The sequence below is a fragment of the Schistocerca americana genome, chromosome 9, assembly GCF_021461395.2.
Source record: "Schistocerca americana isolate TAMUIC-IGC-003095 chromosome 9, iqSchAmer2.1, whole genome shotgun sequence".
Taxonomy (NCBI): Eukaryota; Metazoa; Arthropoda; class Insecta; order Orthoptera; family Acrididae; genus Schistocerca; species Schistocerca americana.
In genome coordinates this window covers 194889488-194910452 of record NC_060127.1, presented here as the reverse complement: position 1 = coordinate 194910452, position 20965 = coordinate 194889488, and the positions used below count along the sequence as shown (strand labels likewise).

The following is a 20965-nucleotide window of genomic DNA, read 5'->3' as shown; positions in this document are numbered from 1 at the left end:
AGAAGGGAAAGCAGAAAGGTGGAAGGAGTCTATACAAGGGCGGCGTACTTTAGGACAATATTATGGAAATGGAAGAGGATGTAGATGAAGATGAAATGGGAGATACGATACTGCGTGAAGAGTTTGACAGAGCACTGAAAGACCTAAGTCGAAACAAGGCCCCGGGAGTAGACAGCATTCCACTGGAACTACTGACGGTTTGGGAGAGCCAGTCCTGACAAAACACTTCCATCTGGTGAGCAGGATGTATAAGACAGGCGAAAAACCCTCAGGCTTCAAGAAGAATATAATAATTCCAATCCCAAAGAAAGCAGGTGTTGACAGATGTGAAAATTACCGAACTATCAGTTTAATAAGTCACAGCTGCAAAATACTAACGCGCATTCTTTACAGACGAATGGAAAAACTGGTGGAAACCGATCTCGGCGAAGATCAGTTTGGATTCCGTAGAAATGTTGGGACACGTGAGTCAATACTGACCCTACGACTTATCTTAGAAGAAAGATTAAGGAAAGCATTTGTAGACTTAGAGAAAGCTTTTGACAATGTTGATTGGAATACTCTCTTTCAAATTCTGAAGGTGGCACGGGTAAAATACAGGGAGCGAAAGGCTATTTACAATTTGTACAGAAAGCAGGTGGCAGTTAAGAGTCGAGGGACATGAAAGGGAAGCAGCGGTTGGGAAGGGAGTGAGACAAGGTTGTTGTAGCTTGTCCCCGATGTTATTCAATCTGTATATTGAGCAAGGAGTAAAGGAAACAAAAGAAAAAATTCGGAGTAGGAATTAAAATCCATGGAGAAGAAATAAAAACTTTGAGGTTCGGCGATGAGATTGTAATTCTGTCAGAGACAGCAGAGGACTTGGAAGAGCAGCTGAACGGAATGGACAGTGTCTTGAAAGGAGGGTATAAGATGAACATCAACAAAAGCAAAACGAGGATAATGGAATGTAGTCGAATTAAGTCGGGTGATGCTGAGGGAATTAGATTAGGAAATGAGACACTTAAAGTAGTAAAGGAGTTTTGCTATTTGGGGATCAAAATAACTGATGATGGTCGAAGTAGAGAGGATATAAAATGCAGACTGGCAATGGCAAGGAAAGCGTTTCTGAAGAAGAGAAATTTGTTAACATCGAGTATAGATTTAAATGTCAGGAAGTCGATCCGAAAGTATTTGTATGGAGTGTAGCCATGTATGGAAGTGAAACGTGGACGATAACCAGTTTGGACAAGAAGAGAATAGAAGCTTTCGAAATGTGGTGCTGCAGAAGAATGCTGAAGATTAGATGGGTATATCACATAACTAATGAGGAGGTATTGAATAGAATTGGGGAGAAGAGGAGTTTGTGGCACAACTTGGCTAGAAGAAGGGATCGGTTGGTAGGACATGTTCTGAAGCATCAAGGGATCACAAATTTAGCATTGGAGGGCGGCGTGTAGGGTAAAAATCGTAGAGGGAGACCAAGAGATGAATACACTAAGCAGATTCAGAAGGATGTAGGCTGCAGTAGGTACTGGGAGATGAAGAAGCTTGCACAGGATAGAATAGCATGGAGAGCTGCATCAAACCAGGCTCAGGACTGAAGACCACAACGACAACAACGTTCTTGGTCTCCTTTCTGAGAATAGCATTTCCAACCTATGTCCTCAGTTATTTGCTGGATGTATTCTAGTCTCTTTCTTCGTCTACAGTTTTTATCCTCCGCAGCTCCCTCTAGAACCATGGAAGTTATTTCCTGACGTCGTAGCAGACGTCGTATCATCCAGTCACTTGTTCTTCTCAGTGACTGGAATACTCCTTCCTGGCCGATTCTCCGGAGAACCTCCTCATTTCTTACCTTATCAGTCCACCTAATATGCAACATTCTTCTGTAACACCACATCTCAAATGCTGTGATTCTCTTCTTTTCCAGTTTTCTGACAGTCCATGTTTCACTGCTATAAGATGCTATGCTTACATACAATGTTATATTCCCCCAATTAAGGCCTATGATTCTAGTGGAGTACTCCTGCCCAGGAGCGCCCTTTTTCCCTGTGGTAACCTGCTTTTGATTTCCTTCTAGCTGCGTCTGCCATGGATTATTTTACTGCCTACGTAGCAGAAGTCCTTAATTTCATTTACTTCGTGGTCACCAATCTTGAAGTTAAGTTTCTCGCTGTTCTCATTTCTGCTACTTCTCATTACTTTCGTCTTTGTTCAGTTTATTCTCAGTCCATTTTCTGTACTCATTAGACCGTTCATTCGGTTCAGGACATCCTGTAATTCTTCTTCACTTTTAGTGTTAATATCAATGTCATCAGCGAATCTTTTAATTTATATCCTTTAACCTTGAATCCATCCCTTGAACCTTTCTTTTATTTCCCTCATTGTTTCTTCGATATATAGGTTAAACCGTAGGGGCGAAAGACTTCAATCCTGTCTTACATCCATTTTAATCTGACCACTCCGTTCTTAGCCTTCCAGTCGTACTGTTCCGTTTTGGTTGTTGTACATATTGTAGAAAAGCTGGTAATAAGAAGGGTTGTTGGTGTCTGGCTCTGTTAACTTGAATTTCTCTATCTTCGGAATTGTGGTGTGTGTGTGTGTGTGTGTGTGTGTGTGTGTGTGTGTGTGTGTGTGTTCTCCACATTTGTCACCTGCAACCTACCCTGAACAGGACAAACTGTCCGTAACTTGTCAGTATATGATTAGTATACGTAATAGTCCCGCTCGTAGATAAAGATAAATCTACCACATACCCCTCGAATAAATAACCGTGCCCACCGGCTGAAGGAAGCACAGGTCAAACCTTTCTACAACATGAGTAACGGAAGTAATCCGCAAAATGGCCGGCCAGTATCCTTGACAGGCATTTATTGTAGAATCTTTGAACACATTCTGAGCTCAAACGTTACGAAGTACCTCGAACGAAACGACCTTTTCCATACTAACCAGCACGGATACAGAAATCAGCGATAATGTGAAACCCAACTCGCAATTTTCACACATGACGTCGTAGAAGTCTGTGATGAAGGCCGTCTCGTAGGTGCGGCATTTGACTCAGTGCCGGACCTACGCTTCTTATCGAAAAGTACGCTCGTACGGAGTATCAAGTGAAATCTGTGGCTGTGGATGCTTTGTGGATTTCTTGGTAGGAAGGACACAGCAGGTCGTCTTGCACGCAGAGTCATCGACAGATGAAGAAGTAACTTCGCGTGAACCCCAGGGAAATGTGTTGTTCATGTTCCATATCAGTGATCTGGAGGTCAATATTAACTGCTGTGTCATCCAAAGAAGACGCAGCCAGGGCAAAAGCACCACAGGCGCAGAGATACGAGCTGGTGCCGTAGAGACTCGCCTGCGCGACTTCCACCCGCGCTACGGAAGGCGCTGAGGATGAAGTTACCGACGTCACCTCGGCCAAGTGCCGGTGACCGGACGACAAAGGACAGAACTGTACTCGGAATGCACAAGAGCAGCTCTCGCCCAGGCCCGACTTGGACAGAGAACGTCGTTTAGTGAACTCTTAGAAGTGAACAGATAGTTGTAAATTGCGTTTGCTATGTACAGCGAAGTTTACCTACGATTATTTGCACTTAGCCATTAAGGGCCTTTTTTCTTATATTACAAGTAATGTTTCAGTCACAAAGATAAGTAAATCTTTTTAAGTCATTTGTGTGACTTTGTTGGAGTGCTGTAGAACCTTCGTTCTCCTATGCTGTTGCCTGACCCTGGGGCATTGCTGTGTAATAGTGGCAGGGAGAAATTGTCTTAGCGGTGTACTGCACCGGAAGCCGCTTCACGAACTCTCAAACTCGGCCTGCCATAACAACAGTGGCAACTCTTGTCTCCAAGCAGTAGCGACGAGGCCTTTACAAAACTAACGACGAGGGTTTACAAAAATTAATAGTAATCTTAGACTTTTCGCAATTGGTGCGGTAATCTACTACGAAGGAAGCTGTACAAATATTTAGTCACACCTTGATAACATTTGAAAGCTTTGCAATGTTTGGCAGCTTGCTTTAAATCTTCAATAATGTAAAATTGTGCACTTCACAAAGCGATCGAAGATAGCATCCCTTGAACGTATAATAGTGAGCGACGGTTGGAATCTGTAAACACATAGAAATACTTGGGTGTAACACTTAGTAGGGACATGAAGTGGAGCGATGGCGTAGGCTCGGCCGTGGGTACAGCAGGTATCAGGTGGCGTTATATGGCAGAATACTGGGGAAATGCAAACAGACTACAAAGGAAATTGCTTACAGACCACTCGAGCCAGCCACCCTACTATATTGCTCAAGTGTGTGGCACTCGCACCAAATAGGACAGGCGACGGATATTGAACGTATACAGAGAAGGGCAGCACGAAAGGTCACAGGTTTGTTTGATCTGTGGGAGAGTTTCACAGAGATGCTGAAAAAACTGAACTGGTAGGCACTTGAATACAGATGCAAACTATCCCCTCAAAAAGCCTACTTATTAAGTTTCGAAACCTGGGTTTATACGATGGCTTTCTGAATATACTAAAAAGCCCTATGTATCTCTCACGCAGGGAGGCATTTAAACAGTCTTCTTGCGCTCCACGCGTGAATGGAACGGGAAGTAGCCGTAATAACTTGTTCACTGGAAAGTCAGCTCTGTCAGGCACTTCACGATGGTTTGCAGAGTACAGATGTAGATGTAGAAAAATCCAAAGGTAGAAGAGATGTAGGGAAATAAGCAAAGAGATGTATTGAAATCGCAGCAGGCCATTAAGGTTAGTACTAGACAGAAAGAAGAAGCAGAAGACCAAAATAAAGAATGGCTATGTTTGCCCATCAAACTTATTTACAAAAAATGCTCTATTTAGTTCTGCAATGAGTATCTCTATCGTCAACTGTATTCGTTATTTCTCGCAGTTTTTTAGATTCATGGATATTATAAACCCCTTGGGGTCAATATCAGTTTCGTAGGCGTCGACATAAACGAAAACTGATTTTAGGAGTCGACGAGGAACCTTAGTACCTAGGCATTTTGTATCAACAGGTAAAAATTAAAAATGGCCCCTTATTCGTGATAGTCTGCTGACTTAAAGCACTGCTAATTCTCACTCTGTCTTCTCCTATTGACCTAAGTCAGAATGACAAATAACACTCTGTAGCAGCTGTTTTAAGTTAGCGGACCATTCTAAATAAGGGGGTTGATCTTAAAAGTAGGTAATTTGGCCATGGGGGTCTGAGGTAACAGTTCATTTTGGAAAAGGGGTCACTTGTCGAAAATAGTTTGGGGATCCCTGATTTAGGGGATATGCTGAGTTGCAGACAGGCGTAACAGAAAGACTGTCACAAAGTGAGCTTTCTGCCAACAATGACTTTGCCAAAATTATACGGCAGACACACACTCACGCAAACGCAACTCGCACACAGATGAATACAGCCGAGTCTAACACAGATATGAATAATAGAAAGATGATAACGATATTTGCTACAATCCAATACTGGGGTTCTAAATATCGATATATACGTGGAATCGAACAGGAATTATCAGTATTTCTATGTAATGTTCAAGAAGTCAGATTATGACATATGATTTCACATGTTATTTAAAACTATGAGAAATGGTTTAAAAAACGCACTCAAAATACGGATAATATAAATGAAACTTGTTCCCTAAAGAACTCAAAAAAGTTAATTTTTTTAGTATGTTCTACTTTTAATCTACTTCTCTGAGCAGAAATCACTTCACCGGATTTTGAAAATTGTTTTCCTTCCGGAACAGTAGTCCCTTCAACCGATAAACATGTCCTAGTTATCTGATACAGACTCGAGCTTGGTTGAGGTATTTCCCTCCCCACTGGAGGGGGTTCTCTCGCAGCTGTCCGGGGGAAGCCATCCGTAAACGCACTGATAGTTCTACAGAAGCGTCTTCAATATCTACACTTATTCTCTCTCTCTTTTTTTACCTTCCTCTTTTCGAGAATAAGATTTAAAACTTTTCTACCAACCTTATTTTCCAGTGTGAGAAGATTATCAAATACACAAAATTTCTCTAAGAACTTCAAAGGAAAAACAGTGTAGGTACCATTCTTATGTTTTAACTATTTCAATATTAAAAATTAAGTTTCTCTGTTACGAGTTACACGAAGAAATAATATTTTCTGATCATATCACCACAAAATATCAATACTGCCTGAATAAATATTGATCGAAAATATGTGTTACTTATTTCGATATCTTGTTGTCGGATATCCCAACCTTAGTCTAATGGCTAATATGTTTAAAATTAAAGCCTTGGTTCCGGCGGACCTCAAAACATTTTGAAAAAATTCAAAACTTATTAATTACTGTGTTTTGAATTTTAAGCCACTGTTAAGCAGTACATGCATTCCGATGTGCTTCAAACTCTCCTCTACCAGTATTGTAGAAAGACCGCCGCAGCCGCTCTTGGAACACATTTCAGTTTCCTCTGCCGCTTACGTTTGCTGAACATCGTGAGCTGACTGACTGGTGCGTAGGGCCTTGCAGAGTGCTCCCGTTTCACGTTTCTTCGTGGGAGGCTGAAATACGACTTCACCAGTGGCTCACGGCCTTACTGTCTTGGTGGATAGTAAAACTGTTCCATTCGACAATGATGTCATTCCAAAGACATCACTGGAGTTCACATTGAAGGTGTGGCGGTGGAACTTGAAGTCCCATACCACCCTCCGACGGTGGAAGTTCAGGTCGCAGGCAAATGTTCACTAACTACGAACTACATTACGTGTCAACAAGGCTGGTTGACGATACCCATCGAGTGGTCAACACTTTAACGCTTCGTTAGTGGCCGTAACAGTGCTATCGTTAGGCAAGTCCTTAAGGATCGTGAGAAGCACAAGGTGTCGGTGCCAGTGCCGGGGAGGCGTTGTGCCAATGTTTTGTAAGCCAGCGACCGTGTCGCTGAGGGGTTCTACTTTGGCATAGAGACGCCTTGCCGTCTCTCGCACGGACGCCTTGCCGTCTCTCGCATGGACGCCTTGAGAGTGGCCATGTCCGTTTCTCGTGAGGCTCCACCAAAGCACCTTATTCTGCAGGTGCTGGAAGATCTACGTCTGGGACGGACTAACCGTAGCCCACGCAGTGGAGCCATAGGTGAGGGGAGGCTGGACAACCATCCGGTACAGCCGAAGCTTGGTGTCGAGGTTCAGTTCCCTGCTGGTGAACATTGGGTATAACGCTTTTATCAGCTTCAGTCCTTTTTGGGTTACAGATTCTGCATGGCGATGGAAGAGCAGTTATTTATCCATCCGGACACCTAGGTATTTGGTATCAGAGGACCATGGGACCGGGACGCCTGCAGTAGTGATGTTGTGGCGGAGGATGGAGCGCCTTTTAGTGAAGTAAACTGCCCTAGTTTCGGCGGCATTGAGGGCAATCTTGTTGAAACGACACCAGATCACTGTCGCGTCCACCTTCCTCTGGAGGCGAGCAATGAGCTGGTCTGTGTTGTGGCCGGTGGTATAGAGCGCCATATAATTGGCATATTGCGCCAGGTGGCAGTGTGGGAGGACTGGCTTATCGTTGACCCCTTGAGGGGTACCCATCGACATGTGACGTAAGCTGGACCGTTGACCTTGCTGAGTAACCAGGAGAGTCCTATCATGGAGGAAATTATCCACGGTCTTCACATAGATGTCGTGGTTGATCGTCTGTTTCAGCATTTTGTACACAAGATTGTCCTGCCAGGTCCAGGAAAACCGCTGGCGTGGACGTGGTGGAGTTAAAGCCCTTGCTGATATGTCCTGTGATCCTAAGGAGTTCGGCCGACAGATGGGAAGCGAATCCAAACTGTTCTGGCCGGATTGTCCCAGCCACCGCCAGAGGCTGAGAAATGTGATGGAGGATCAAAGATTCCAGAACCTTGGCCATGGTATTCAGAAGACTAATGGGCTTGTTGTTAGCAGGGACCATAGATTCCTTTGAGGGTGTGGTGATGGCAGCTATTTTGGCCTGCTTCCACTGTGGGGGAAAAACACCAGGTGTGAGACAGCGGTTCAGGATGCTGGTAAATAAGACCAGAGGCTTGCGTGGGCGGCTGGTGGAAGTGATCGCTTAAGATGCCATTCATACTGGGAGCCGACTGCCCACGCTTCCGACGGAGGATCCGTTGGATTTCTGCCAGGGACGTAAGGTGAGGGGCGGTGAGAGGTGGTCTTTGTCCGAAAGTGGCAACGGCCGCTAGAATATCGTGTTCATCTTGGAGTTTATCAGGCGTAGGGTCCTCGATGAGCAATTGGTTTTGTTCCTCAGACGCATCGGCCAGAGTTTCTATCACACGGAGGGCATCATAAGTTAAGCCATCCACTGTGCGGATGGGATGATTGGTAATCACTACGGAGGACCACAGGGCTTGGACAAAAGCCCATTCGGATTTATGTTGGAGGAGGAAGGCGGACATCTTGTTCTCCCATCGTTCCGTTTTCCAATCGGCGAGCCGGTGGTAGGATTCGCGCTGGAGACGCTTCATGCAATACTTATCCCGAGGATCACGAAACTGCTTCCACCGCCTGCAGTTGCGGTTCTTCTGGATCTTGAGTTCGCGCAAGAGGGGAGGCAAGTCATCGAGTGGGGTTAAATCCCTTGGGACAATGGAAGTAGAGGCATTCATCGCCTTTTGGAGTTTTGTGGTTAGGTAATCAACAGCACTAACCAGATTGGCAGGCGTTGTCAAGTCGAGATGTTGACGAGTGGTGTTATTAAGGATCCCGGAAAATTTTCCTCAGTCCGTGATGATCAAGGCACAACGGACGTCTAAAGACAGAGCGACGTCGGTAAGGTGCAGGAGCACGGTGAGAGGGGTCAGTTCGTGGAGTGTTTCCCATCAAAACTGCTCCGCAATGTTCTTGAGAATGGCCACATTTAGAGCGTCCGGCTGGCAGTCAGAGCGGACTGGTATGTGGATGGGAGAGTGGGGGCCACAGGCCGAGAGCGCCAGGGAATCTTCTGGGTACAGGAGGAGTCTGCCCTTGGGATTAGCTGCGCGATAATGCTGAGGGGCATTATAGAATACTACGATGCAAAAATGTCACTGCGAGATAAAGAGAATTAGCCAAGCCAAAGTAATCAGTTACTTGTCCTCAACTAACTTTGTGTTCGTGTACGTGGCTGAATACGAGTGGTAAAAATAAAACCATATCGTGACAACATATGAGAAGATGTATTACCTTTGCCTTCAAATATGGCAGCACAATATAGAACATTCAAAAATTATTACTTGGGCTGGAGCGTCTATTTATGCATATGTACACGAAAATGAAAATGACGCCGGTGCAGAAATTGACACACATCTACACTATGCGATCAAAAGTATCCGAACACCTGGCTGAAAATGACTTACAAGTTCTTGGCGCCCTCCATCGGTAATGCTGGAATTCAAAATGGTATTGGCCCACTCTTAACCTAAATGACAGGTTCCACTCGCAAGCATACGTTCAGTCAGGTACTGGTAATTTTCTTGGGGAATGGTAACCCATTCCTCACGGTGTGCTGAGCTGAGGAGAGGTATCGATGTCGGTCGGTGAGGCCTGGCACGATGTCGGCGTTCCAAAACATCCTAAAGCTGTTCTATAGGATTTAGCTCAGGACTCTGCCCAGGCAATCGCTATCCCCGAATTGCTCTTCAACAATGGGCAGCAAGAAGGTACTTAAAACATCAATGTAGACATGTGCTGTGATAGTGCCACGCAAAACAACAAGGGGTGCAAGCCCCTTCATGAAAAACACGACCACACCATAAGACCACGGCCTGTTGGCACTACACACGCTGACAGATGATGTTCACCGGGCATTCGCCATACTCACACCCTACCATCGGATCGCTACATTCTATACCGTGATTAATCACTCCACACAACGGTTTTCCACTGTTCAATCGTCGAATGTTTCCGCTCCTTACACCAAGCGAGGCGTCTTTTGGCATTTACAGGCATGATGTGTGACTTATGAGCAGCCGCTCGATCACGAAATCCAAGTTTTCTCACCTCCCTCCTAACTGTCACAGTAATTGCAGTGGATCCTGATGCAGTTTTGAATTCGTGTGTGATGGTCTTGATAGATGTCTGCCTATTACACATTACGACCCTGCTCAATTGTCGGCGGTCTCTGTCAGTCAACAGACGAGGCCGGCCTGTACGCTTTTGTGCTGTACGTGTCCCTTCACTTTTCCACTTCACTACCACACCGGAAACAGTGGGTAGGGATGTTTCGGAATGTGGAAATTTCGCGTACAGACGTATGACACAACTGGCACCCAATCACCTGACCACGTTCGGAGTCCCTGAGTTCGGCGAAGCGCTCCAATCTGCTCTCTCATGATGTGTAATGACTACAGAGGTCGCTGATATGGAGTACCTGGCAGTGGGTGGCAGCACATTGCACCTAAACTGAAATACGTATGTTTTTGGGGGTGTCCGGATACTTTTGATCACATTGTGTATGTCGAGGTACCACATTACAAAGTGATAAAAGCTAAAATGACCTGTCGTGAATATTAATAGCTTCTTAATTTCGACGAAATTTTACTGCCCTGGTGAGACCAAAGTTTTGATCTTGAACGAATTCTTAGCGACGGTGGAAGCAAACGTAAAGAAAATGATTGGTGGGTTGTAGTGTTCGCTCCTCGCACAGTTCAAAACTTCAATTAGTTTATTCACAAAATGACGTTGTTTCGTTTTCATTGTGATGTAGAATTTTTTCTTCAAGTTCAGTAGCCACAGTTTCAGAATACTGAACGGTTGCATCTACGAATTTAATGAGATATTTACCTACCAACCCGCGCAAGTTGTGCAGTTACGTTACACCCTTTAGTTGTTAGCTGACAAACCCGGCATTACGTGGATAATCATTTTGCAAATTTTCTATTAGAAACGAAAACAAAAGATGATTTTTGTAGTAAAATATCGAATAGATTGGTATGTATTACTGAAAATACCTCTGAAATTATGGAATATTTTCCGTACGCTGCACGCAGCTGATCCGCGTGTACGACGCGGTTTTGCAGCCCCTCTTCACACGTCTGTAGGCGGCTGTGGTTTCGGCCTGCAGCCCTTTGCACTTGGCTTTCCAAAGCTGCCAAAAGCGCTACCAGGTCAAAGCGATAAAGTTGACGCGACTGTTGGGGTGTCTTAGTATTAAAGAATAAATGCATTAAAACTTGATGGATGATGCGGCATTTTTTCACATATCTCAGTGTTTATGACAACATATCTCTTGAGCTGTGTGTCGTACAGTGACGTATTTGTGTGGGTACATTCATCGGAATATATGGATACTGTCAGCGAAATATGTGCAAGTACAGATAGTAGCAAAGAGGTAATAAATTTAAACGTCATGCACAATGTGACAGTTTTTCACGCATCTCGGTTTTTATGACGTCTCATCTCCTGAAGCATGATTGGCTGGTGGTTTGTTACTCCCACACAGCGATTGTTGGCTGACCAAGATGTAATGTAACTAGAATCTTTCTGTACCTCCTCGTCGCCTTGTGATTCTTGAACAAAGTATTTCCCATTACTGGTTGAAACTTATTGCAGAACTCAAGTAGTCTTTCTCCTTTCTTCTTCCTAGTACGAAGCTCATACTTGCCCGTAACTCTCTCTTCTCTTCCTTCCCTATAGGCGCATTCCAATCCCCCCACGACTATTAGATTGTCATTTCCTTATACGTACTGAATTATCCGTTCAGTATCCCCATATACTCTCTATCTTTCGATCTTCTTCTTGCGAGGTCGATACGTATACCTGATTCTGATGAGAACGTCTGTATCACTCAATTATTCACAATAACTCACTTTCTGCCCTACTTTTCTATCCGTAAGGAATCCTACGGTTATATCGCTTTCTGCTGCTGCTGCTGCTGCTGCTGATATTATCGTATTGTCGTCTGAGCAAAAAACCTTGTCTTCTTCCCGTTTCATTTCACTTCCCTATCTGTCTGTGAACGAATATCGAGATTTGCAGTGCACCGCTGCCTCCTCTTTGTTCAAGGAATAAGCCTGGGATCTGCGTCATCTGAACGTCGAATAGACGCCTGCAAAGTGTCAGTGGGGTCTGTAAAGAATCAGACGGACAGTACTCGCAAGAGATTCGCGTCGGAAGCAAGTCGTGCAGCTAGCACAGTACGCAGATTCATCAAAATTAGTGGGGTGTGAGAAAAAGAAAGAGGCCAGAAAGGAAATGCAGAGGAGAGGAGATTAAAACAGCAAATGAGCAGCAGATGGACGGCGGAGCCGAGAGAGGGAAATGGCCCGCAGAGGCATCTGTTAGCAATTTGTCTGCCCCTTCCCACTAGCCGGGCCTGTGCGAGAGTTACTCCTGAGATGGGCCCCAATTTGGCAGCGGATTGGATTGGTGGGTAGGGATGGGGGAGGGAGGAGGCTCTGTGAGTGTGTGTGTGTGTGGCGGCGGCCCGCCGCGCTTACGTAATCCGCGGCAGGCAGGTCGCTGTCCGGCCGTTAACGCGCTTCCTTATGCGTCCCGCAGTTGCGTCCGAGCGCCGCAACACTGCGCCACTCGTACACTGAGATCTTAGCGATACGAAACCTAGAGAGAGTGAATGGGCGACATCCGTATTGGCTGACATTGCGTTTGTCAGTTAAATTAATTTTTGTTTCGGTAAATGTCTTTTGCTGCAGTCATGGCCGTGCTTCTCCACCTGCTTGTTTCATTCTATTCTACCGTAATCAACACGCATGGTAAATATCGTTGTCAATATCATGCGTCATCAGTATGATCTCCAATATTAGAATCATGATCATCACCATCATGATTGTGATCATGATCATCACCATCATGATTGTGATCATGATCATCACCATCATGATTGTGATCATGATCATCACCATCATAATCGTGATCATGATCATCATCATCAACAACAACAACAACAAGAGCGTCTATGCAGACTGAAGCGATGAATTAAAATTTGTACCAAGGCCAGGCTCCGGACCAGGATGTGCTGCTCAGTAACTGCTACGACCCCGTGCCACAGCGGCTCTGCGCAACACTCGCTACCCTGGCACGCCTCCCTCCTCAGTCCAAACGCCCATTCAGGCCTCAGCCTATTTAGTGTGCCCCCAAAACTGGAGCAGCACTGCAGAGGGTCCCCAACTGTATTGGAACAGCACTTCAGCATAGAACGAAACGGGGGATCCCGCCTGAAACTGTGGCAAATATGCTTTAATTAAATGAAACTATATGGTTCCCTAGACCTTTCCAAGTATCAGACAGATTGAGGTGACTGAGGTGAAGTTACGAATGAAGATTTTTACCGAGACTGCTTCAGTCTGCGTATACGAGGCCTGTCTAAAAACTATCCGACCTTTGGCCAGAAAAAATATTTCGAATACCGGACGGGGTTGGGACCCTAATCCCCTTCGAGGTACGCCCCTTGTGCTTGCACACACTTAGCCCACCGATCCTTCCACTGCTGGAAACACCTCGGGAAGTCTTCTTGACTTCCGTCGTCGCGTTTAAAAAAAAAATTTCACGGGATAGATAAGGATGGTTTGTTTTATTAAGGATGATAATATACAGTTACATCTCCTTGCACTTTAATGTAATTTGTTAGTGCACCATCAATCTTAACCCAAATATTAACTCTTTCATTAGCATTAACACGTCTCCTGTTCCTTGTATACAAAGAAAATGGCTTGTCAGTAACTACAATAGCTGTGCCATAATTCCTGTCCGCCTGAACTCCAATGGAACAGGTACGGTAACAAATAATGTCTCTATCGTAATAAGACTCCAAACCTAATTGAGCCTTATCACTGCCCCTTACAATAGAAATAGTTATCCAACTGTTACCAGTTACAACCTCTGTAGTTGTACAAGAAAAATGAATCGTAGCTCCTACAAAAGTAATAGGTCCATTTAGTAGCTCTTCTTGTGCTACATTATTAGGAGTAAGACTAAATGTATCCACTGTCTTGTACACAGGCAATCTTGATCTTCTTGTATATCTCCTCCTCCTGTACGGCATGGCTGTGTGCTCAGTGCGGCTGCCTCGAGTCGAATGAGCGTGCAGCTACCTGCCTAGCGGATGTTCCCACCGATAAGAACTGGGCGCGGCAGGAAGTAAGGCGCTCGAAATCCAAGATGGCGGCGCCGGAAGCTGAGTTTTCCAGCGGATCGCGCTCTGTTAAAACTAGAGCGCGATCCGCCGCGGCGCTGCGGCTGCCAGGCGAAGCTCGTACAAGGTCACCCGCCAATATGGCGGCGCACACTTCTCAAAACGGGATCCTTTCAGTAGCGTCTTCAATTTTGGAAACAGAGCCATGTCTGGAGAGTAAGGAGGTTGCCGAACGGCTGTAATTCCATGTTTGGCGAAGAAATTTTGTATGAAGTGGGATGAATGTGCGGGGGCGTTGTCGTGATGCAGTTGTCAGTTTTTCGACGTCCACATTCCTAGTCTTTTGCGCAGAACTGCGTCGCGGAGAACATCTTGATGGTAGTCCTATGTCACTGTTTGTCCTTCCGGTGCTTATTCGTGATGCACAATTCAACAACAGCTGCACTCGGAGGAGTTTGGGGCCTGCCAGGACGATGGTCTCTCTCCGCTGATGTGCGGCCACTTTTGAATCGCTTGAACCACTCCTTAATTTGTGTTACACTCACCGCATCTTCTCCAAACACCTGCTGAATCTTACGAATTGTTTTCGCTTTGAGAATCACCAAGCTTTTGACAAAATTTGATGCAGTATCTTTGCTCAACACGTCCAGTCATCTCGAGAGAATCGTTAATCCAAGGGACACGTTGTGTAGCTCGTCAGTCGGCGACAGACAGGCAGCGACAGACGCGCCGGAAGGCGGGGAGACTATTCACGCATGCGCATAAAGGTGTCGTTCACTGTGTACAGTGGCGCCGCGCTATCGTCTCTATTCTGCGCAGGAAAATCAGAGGTCAGATATTTTTTAGACAGACCTCGTCTACATCATAGCTTGAAAAGGCCTCTGGAACCTTATACACTACTGTCCCAAATTAAAGCAACGAACTGAAATTTTGCAAGCTTTTGTTTATTTCACCACAAAACAGTGAAAACAGGTGATAGTAAAGTAGAAACAATGCAAAGAACACAAAATATAAACAAGTGAAATATACGTAACAGTAGACGAAAACGTTCTTCGTTTTTTCCAAGTTAACAGATTTGCACACACATTGCGACAAGTGGTTAATGTGCTCATTGTCGGGTGTGACCAGCTCTGGCAGCAATACAGGCCTGAAAACGATGGTGCATACTGTGAGTGATGTCTGATGTTGGGGCCATTCTTCCTGCAGAGCTGCTCACAAGTTTTGGGAAGTGGTTGGTGGATACTGCCGTGATGCAGCCTGTCTCCCTAGTACAACCCAGACATGCTCGATGAGATTCAAATCGGAAGAGCGGGCAGGCGTCCACTATCTTCCGTTTGCATTGTCGTCCATCAGCACCAAGTCTGGACCCACACCACCTCGCAACGACCGCACACGAGGTCTCAAGTAGTTACAACTTGCCGATTGACCCGTAAAATTTCGTGAAGGGGTGTTCGAGTGGTCGACATAATACCTGCCCACACTGTTAAGGATCCTCCTCGATATCACTCTCTTTCCACGATTTTTGGATTCCGAAATCGTATTTCACTATTCCTCTAGACAAGAAAGCGTGGAGAATTACTCTCCAGACCAAATGGGGGCTGATCTGCGTAAAGGACATTGGCCCACTGTTGGACCATCCAGGTGGCATGTTGACGACATCAGTCTAGACGTCAACTTCCGTGGAGGCGCATCACAGGTACACACACTGACGTTCTCCGACAAGAAAGACTACCCTACCGAAGCCTTGCGTCCAGTGGACGCTGCGAGTTGCCGTGCAGGACTACGGCGTTACCGCCGACCCCTCATGGCCAAATAACAGTCCTACGTATCATACGTGGTCGCCCCTGTTCGGGAAAGAACATAACGATTCACATTATGCCTTTCGGTCACATCATATTGCGACTGTCGTGCTTCCATTCTTCTTATGGTCCTCCACCACAGAGAGTCTGGTGTCACACTCCACCGTCTGTGACTGTATACACGACGATTGTGGATGTGGGACTACCTGTCAGACACTACCCCGTTTGATAAGTGTCGTGACGTGATTGTCCATTGACCGGAATGCCATCTTCCGTGCAGAACACGATTCTACGGATATCTGTTCTACGATTATACGGTGAATTAGACACAGGACGGGGATATAGCGGGTTGTTGCTTTAATTTTGGACACGACTGTACTTTCATTTGGAACTCCGTTGAGAGGTGGCATGAGCCCCCTCTCATATTTCTATCTTACGATTCTCCTCTCTAATTGCATGCGGTGGAAAGTTGCTATTCCTTCACACGCGGACTTCCCACGCAGCGTCTCTCGTCACCCGGGTGGTCCGGTGACAGGCAGGCTCTCTGATTTTGAAAGGGTGTTAGGGAGTCGAGTGAATGCTTTCCAGACGCCGACATTGTCAAAAGACACGCCCGGAGGGGCCTGAAGTAGCGGCTGGGCTAGAGGTTCCATTACTTCGCAGAAACTTAGCGAAAACACTTTCTGGCGGGCTACCAGCGAGGCGTGGGAATGACTTGTGTACCCAGGCAGTTGTGGCGGGAAAATTCCCGCGCTTTCTGCAAAATAGTAACTGTGATTGGCTTGCTCAGGGCATAGCTCCGTGACGTAGCAAAATCAGCGCAGAAATTGGCGCCAAGAATCTCCATTGGTGGAATGGTAGTGCTCCGGCAATGGAGTGGAATTTTCCGCCGGTTTTCGAGTTGCTGATTGGAACGTTTAACCACGGCCACTGTCGTGGGGGCGGGAATGTTCGGTGTTCCGCATGTACGGGTGCTCTAGGGTAGTCGGCTCTCGTTTTTCGGTCGAGGACGTCAAAGCAACCAGCCATCGCCTCCGGTACGCCAGATCGTGTTCTGGCAGTTAAGAAGACAGTTTGGTAATGTATGTCTGCAGCACCGGCAGATAGGAATTTTCCTAGGTGATAATCAGAGCTCAGCAGAGCGCGCTGTTCGTCTTTTTCTAATTTTTTTCTGTCTTGGGTAGCAGCAATTAATGTGGGGTTAGCTGTGTGTCTCTCTTAAGATTTGAGTGGCAAGGAATTGGCTCCACATACCACTTCGTCATAAACCTCACAATCTAGTTTAGGGACAACTTCACCTTCACAGCGTTTGTTTGAGTATCCAATATGAGCCAATTTGATGTATTATAAATGTTTCATGTGTTTTTGTTTATTATTTTGTGTTTAGTCTTAATAAATCATATTGTTATTTTGGACAGAACTTTCATTCTGTTAAACGGTAGAGCAACCCATCATTTCTCACTACGTTAATGAAACCTTCCTTTATTTAACTTATTTATCAAATTAAATTATTGCAGGTGCCAAACTCTTTTCTACTCCACTTGCAGGGTTGATTACAGTCAGTTCGCGTATATTTTTTAATCCATGTGCAACAGCAAAAGTCGGAGTTAGAATAGGGGGGGCTTAGAGCATCATTTACATATGTAGATTCTAGAAGAATTTAGTGTTAAATACACTGCTTGCCCCGGCACCTCGCACCGTATTAACATCATCATCTTCCATAATCGTCATCGTCGTCACCATGATCATCGTCATCATCATCATCAATATCACTGTAATCAATATCATTATCACTGCCATCCATGATCAAGAACCTTCACTAGCACCACTACAATACGTTTATCGTGTATAAGGGGCAGTCGGATGAAAATGGGCCAGATTGAAAGAAAAGTAAGCAAACTGTTCATTATTTCAAAAGGAATCGTTATAACGGTTCACACGCCACTACGAGACAAAACGGTCAGTGACTTCATCGAGAAACGTTTTCTGTTGCCTATGGAACCGTGATCGTACCAAGGCCTTTACGTCCGAAGCAAATCAACGATCACGAATGTCTTTCTTCAGGGTTCCTAAAACATGAAAATACATCATAACTATGGAACATGTGTGAGGGCTTCACAGCTAAACTTCACTGAAGCTCGTGATCCAATCGAAACGCCGAGCAATGTTGACGGAAGGCGTCCTTCTGTTGCAGGGTAATACCTGCAGATATGTTACCGAGGTTGTTTCGAGTAACTTGCAGAAGGGGGACACCGGTTCATTGGCTTTTCCCAAGCTGGTACTGTCGTCTTGCACACACATACGTGGCAACCAACTGAAGGTGAAAACTCTGCAAGATTGTCGCCCAGTTATTTGAACACAGTTCACCCCTGCTGAGATGGACGGACGCTCTGCGTAATAGTGATGCAGAATTTATCACGTTTACGGCTCAGACGTGATAGGGTTTCTCCCTCTCCCTTCTCTCGTCATCAGCAAAGCTTAACGTGGCACTAATACTCGACTCAGACGCCAGTCACCTACAATCAGCAAGCGTGGCTATGACGGAAGACCCCCATTTTGGGTAGAAAATTGGCCATTGTTCGGGATGGTAGAAACATTTCCGCTTTCGCAAGCAAACCTACGACCTCTCGCGATCTCCTATGCAGTAGTAGCACACATTTCACTACTACAGATCCTTCTGACCGCTCCTTCAGGGCTACGATTTTATTTTTTATTTTTGGGTTTCCGGAACTCAGTCATTAAAAACGGAACTCTCGTAGGACCATAGAGAGATGTTGTCATAAACACTGAGATATGTGTCTGTCTGTCTGTCTGTCCGAATGTTAAGGACGCTGTTTCTCAGAAAAGCGCAGACGTATCAAGTTGAAAATTTCATATACGAAGTGACCTGTGGTCACTTGGCGATGAAAAAAACTTAAGCTTCTACGTAAATTTTATCAACAGATACGGAAATTTATGTAACATTCTTTGATACTCGCAGATTCACTCATCAAAGTCTATAGCGTACTTAACGTTGACCTAGAATCATGAAATTTGGCAGGAAGCTAGGTTCCACGATACAAGCAAAGGAAAAAATTTCAAAAACTGTCAGTTTGTAATTATATGACACGAAAAATTTTTTCTTGGCTATTGTAATCCGACTGCCCGTGTGTTCAGAGCCCATTTTCTTCTGAACAGGTAGACGTATGAAGCTGATGCCACGTTGACATGCGTGCGCCTTGCGGCTAGTCGCCGTGCGGCTGGAACCAGAGGCAAGCGTGTAGATTAGATTAGATTAATACTGGTTCCATGGATCATGAATACGATATTTCGTAATGATGTGGAACGAGTCAAATTTTCCAATACATGACATAATTAAGTTAATTTAACAACATACTTAAGTTAATACAACAACTTTTTTTATTTTTTGTCTTTTTTATTTTTTATTTTTTTTAATTTCTTTTATAATTTTTTTTTCTTAATTTATATCTAAAAATTCCTCTATGGAGTAGAAGGAGTTGTCATTCAGAAATTCTTTTAATTTCTTCTTAAATACTTGTTGGTTATCTGTCAGACTTTTGATACTATTTGGTAAGTGACCAAAGACTTTAGTGCCAGTATAATGCACCCTTTTCCGTGCCAAAGTTAGATTTAATCTTGAATAGTGAAGATCATCCTTTCTCCTAGAATTGTAGTTATGCACACTGCTATTACTTTTGAATTGGGTTTGGTTGTTAATAACAAATTTCATAAGAGAGTATATATACTGAGAAGCTACTGTGAATATCCCTAGATCCTTAAATAAATGTCTGCAGGATGATCTTGGGTGGACTCCAGCTATTATTCTGATTACACGCTTTTGTGCAATAAATACTTTATTCCTCAGTGATGAATTACCCTAAAATATGATGCCATATGAAAGCAATGAGTGAAAATAGGCGTAGTAAGCTAATTTACTAAGATGTTTATCACCAAAATTTGCAATGACCCTTATTGCATAAGTAGCTGAACTCAAACGTTTCAGCAGATCATCAATGTGTTTCTTCCAATTTAATCTCTCATCAATGGACACACCTAAAAATTTGGAATATTCTACCTCAGCTATATGCTTCTGATTAAGGTCTATATTTATTAATGGCGTCATACCATTCACTGTACAGAACTGTATGTACTGTGTCTTATCAAAATTCAGTGAGAGTCCGTTTACAAGGAACCACTTAGTAATTTTCTGAAAGACAGTATTGACAATTTCATCAGTTAATTCTTGTTTGTCAGGTGTGATTACTATACTTGTATCATCAGCAAAGAGAACTAACTTTGCCTCTTCATGAATATAGAATGGCAAGTCATGAATATATATTAAGAACAACAAAGGACCCAAGACTGACCCTTGTGGAACCCCATTCTTGATAGTTCCCCAGTTTGAGGAATGTGCTGATCTTTGCATATTATGAGAACTACTTATTTCAACTTTCTGCACTCTTCCAGTTAGGTACGAATTAAACCATTTGTGCACTATCCCACTCATGCCACAATACTTGAGCTTGTCTAGCAGAATTTCGTGATTTACACAATCAAAAGCCTTTGAGAGATCACAAGAAGTCCCAATGGATGATGTTCGGTTATTCAGATCATTCAAAATTTGATTGGTGAAAGCATATATGGCATTTTCTGTTGAAAAACCTTTCTGGAAACCAAACTGACATTTTGTTAGTACTTCATTTTTACAGATATGTGAAGCTACTCTTGAATACATTACGTTCTCTCTTGTATAAAGCTGTTAGAAGGGAGATTGGACGGTAATTGTTGACATCAGATCTATCCCCCTTTTTATGCAAAGGTGTAACAATAGCATATTTCAGTCTATCAGGGAAAATGCCCTGTTCCAGAGAGCTATTACACAGGTGGCTGATAATCTTACTTATCTGTTGAGAACAAGCTTTTAGTATTTTGCTGGAAATGCCATCAATTCCATGTGAGTTTTTGCTTTTAAGCAAGTTTATTATTTTCCTAATTTCAGAGGGAGAAGTGGGTGAGATTTCAATTGTATCAAATTGCATAGGTATGGCCTCTTCCATTAACAACCTAGTATCTTCTAATGAACACCTGGATCCTACTATA

General features: G+C 44.3%; 1 long non-coding RNA gene across 1 annotated transcript in view; it reads left to right on the top strand.

Moving 5' to 3' along the window:
* Positions 1-20965, top strand: part of LOC124551318 — a 533056-nt gene that overhangs the window by 51376 nt on the left and 460715 nt on the right. The gene's annotated exons all lie outside the window — the stretch shown is intronic.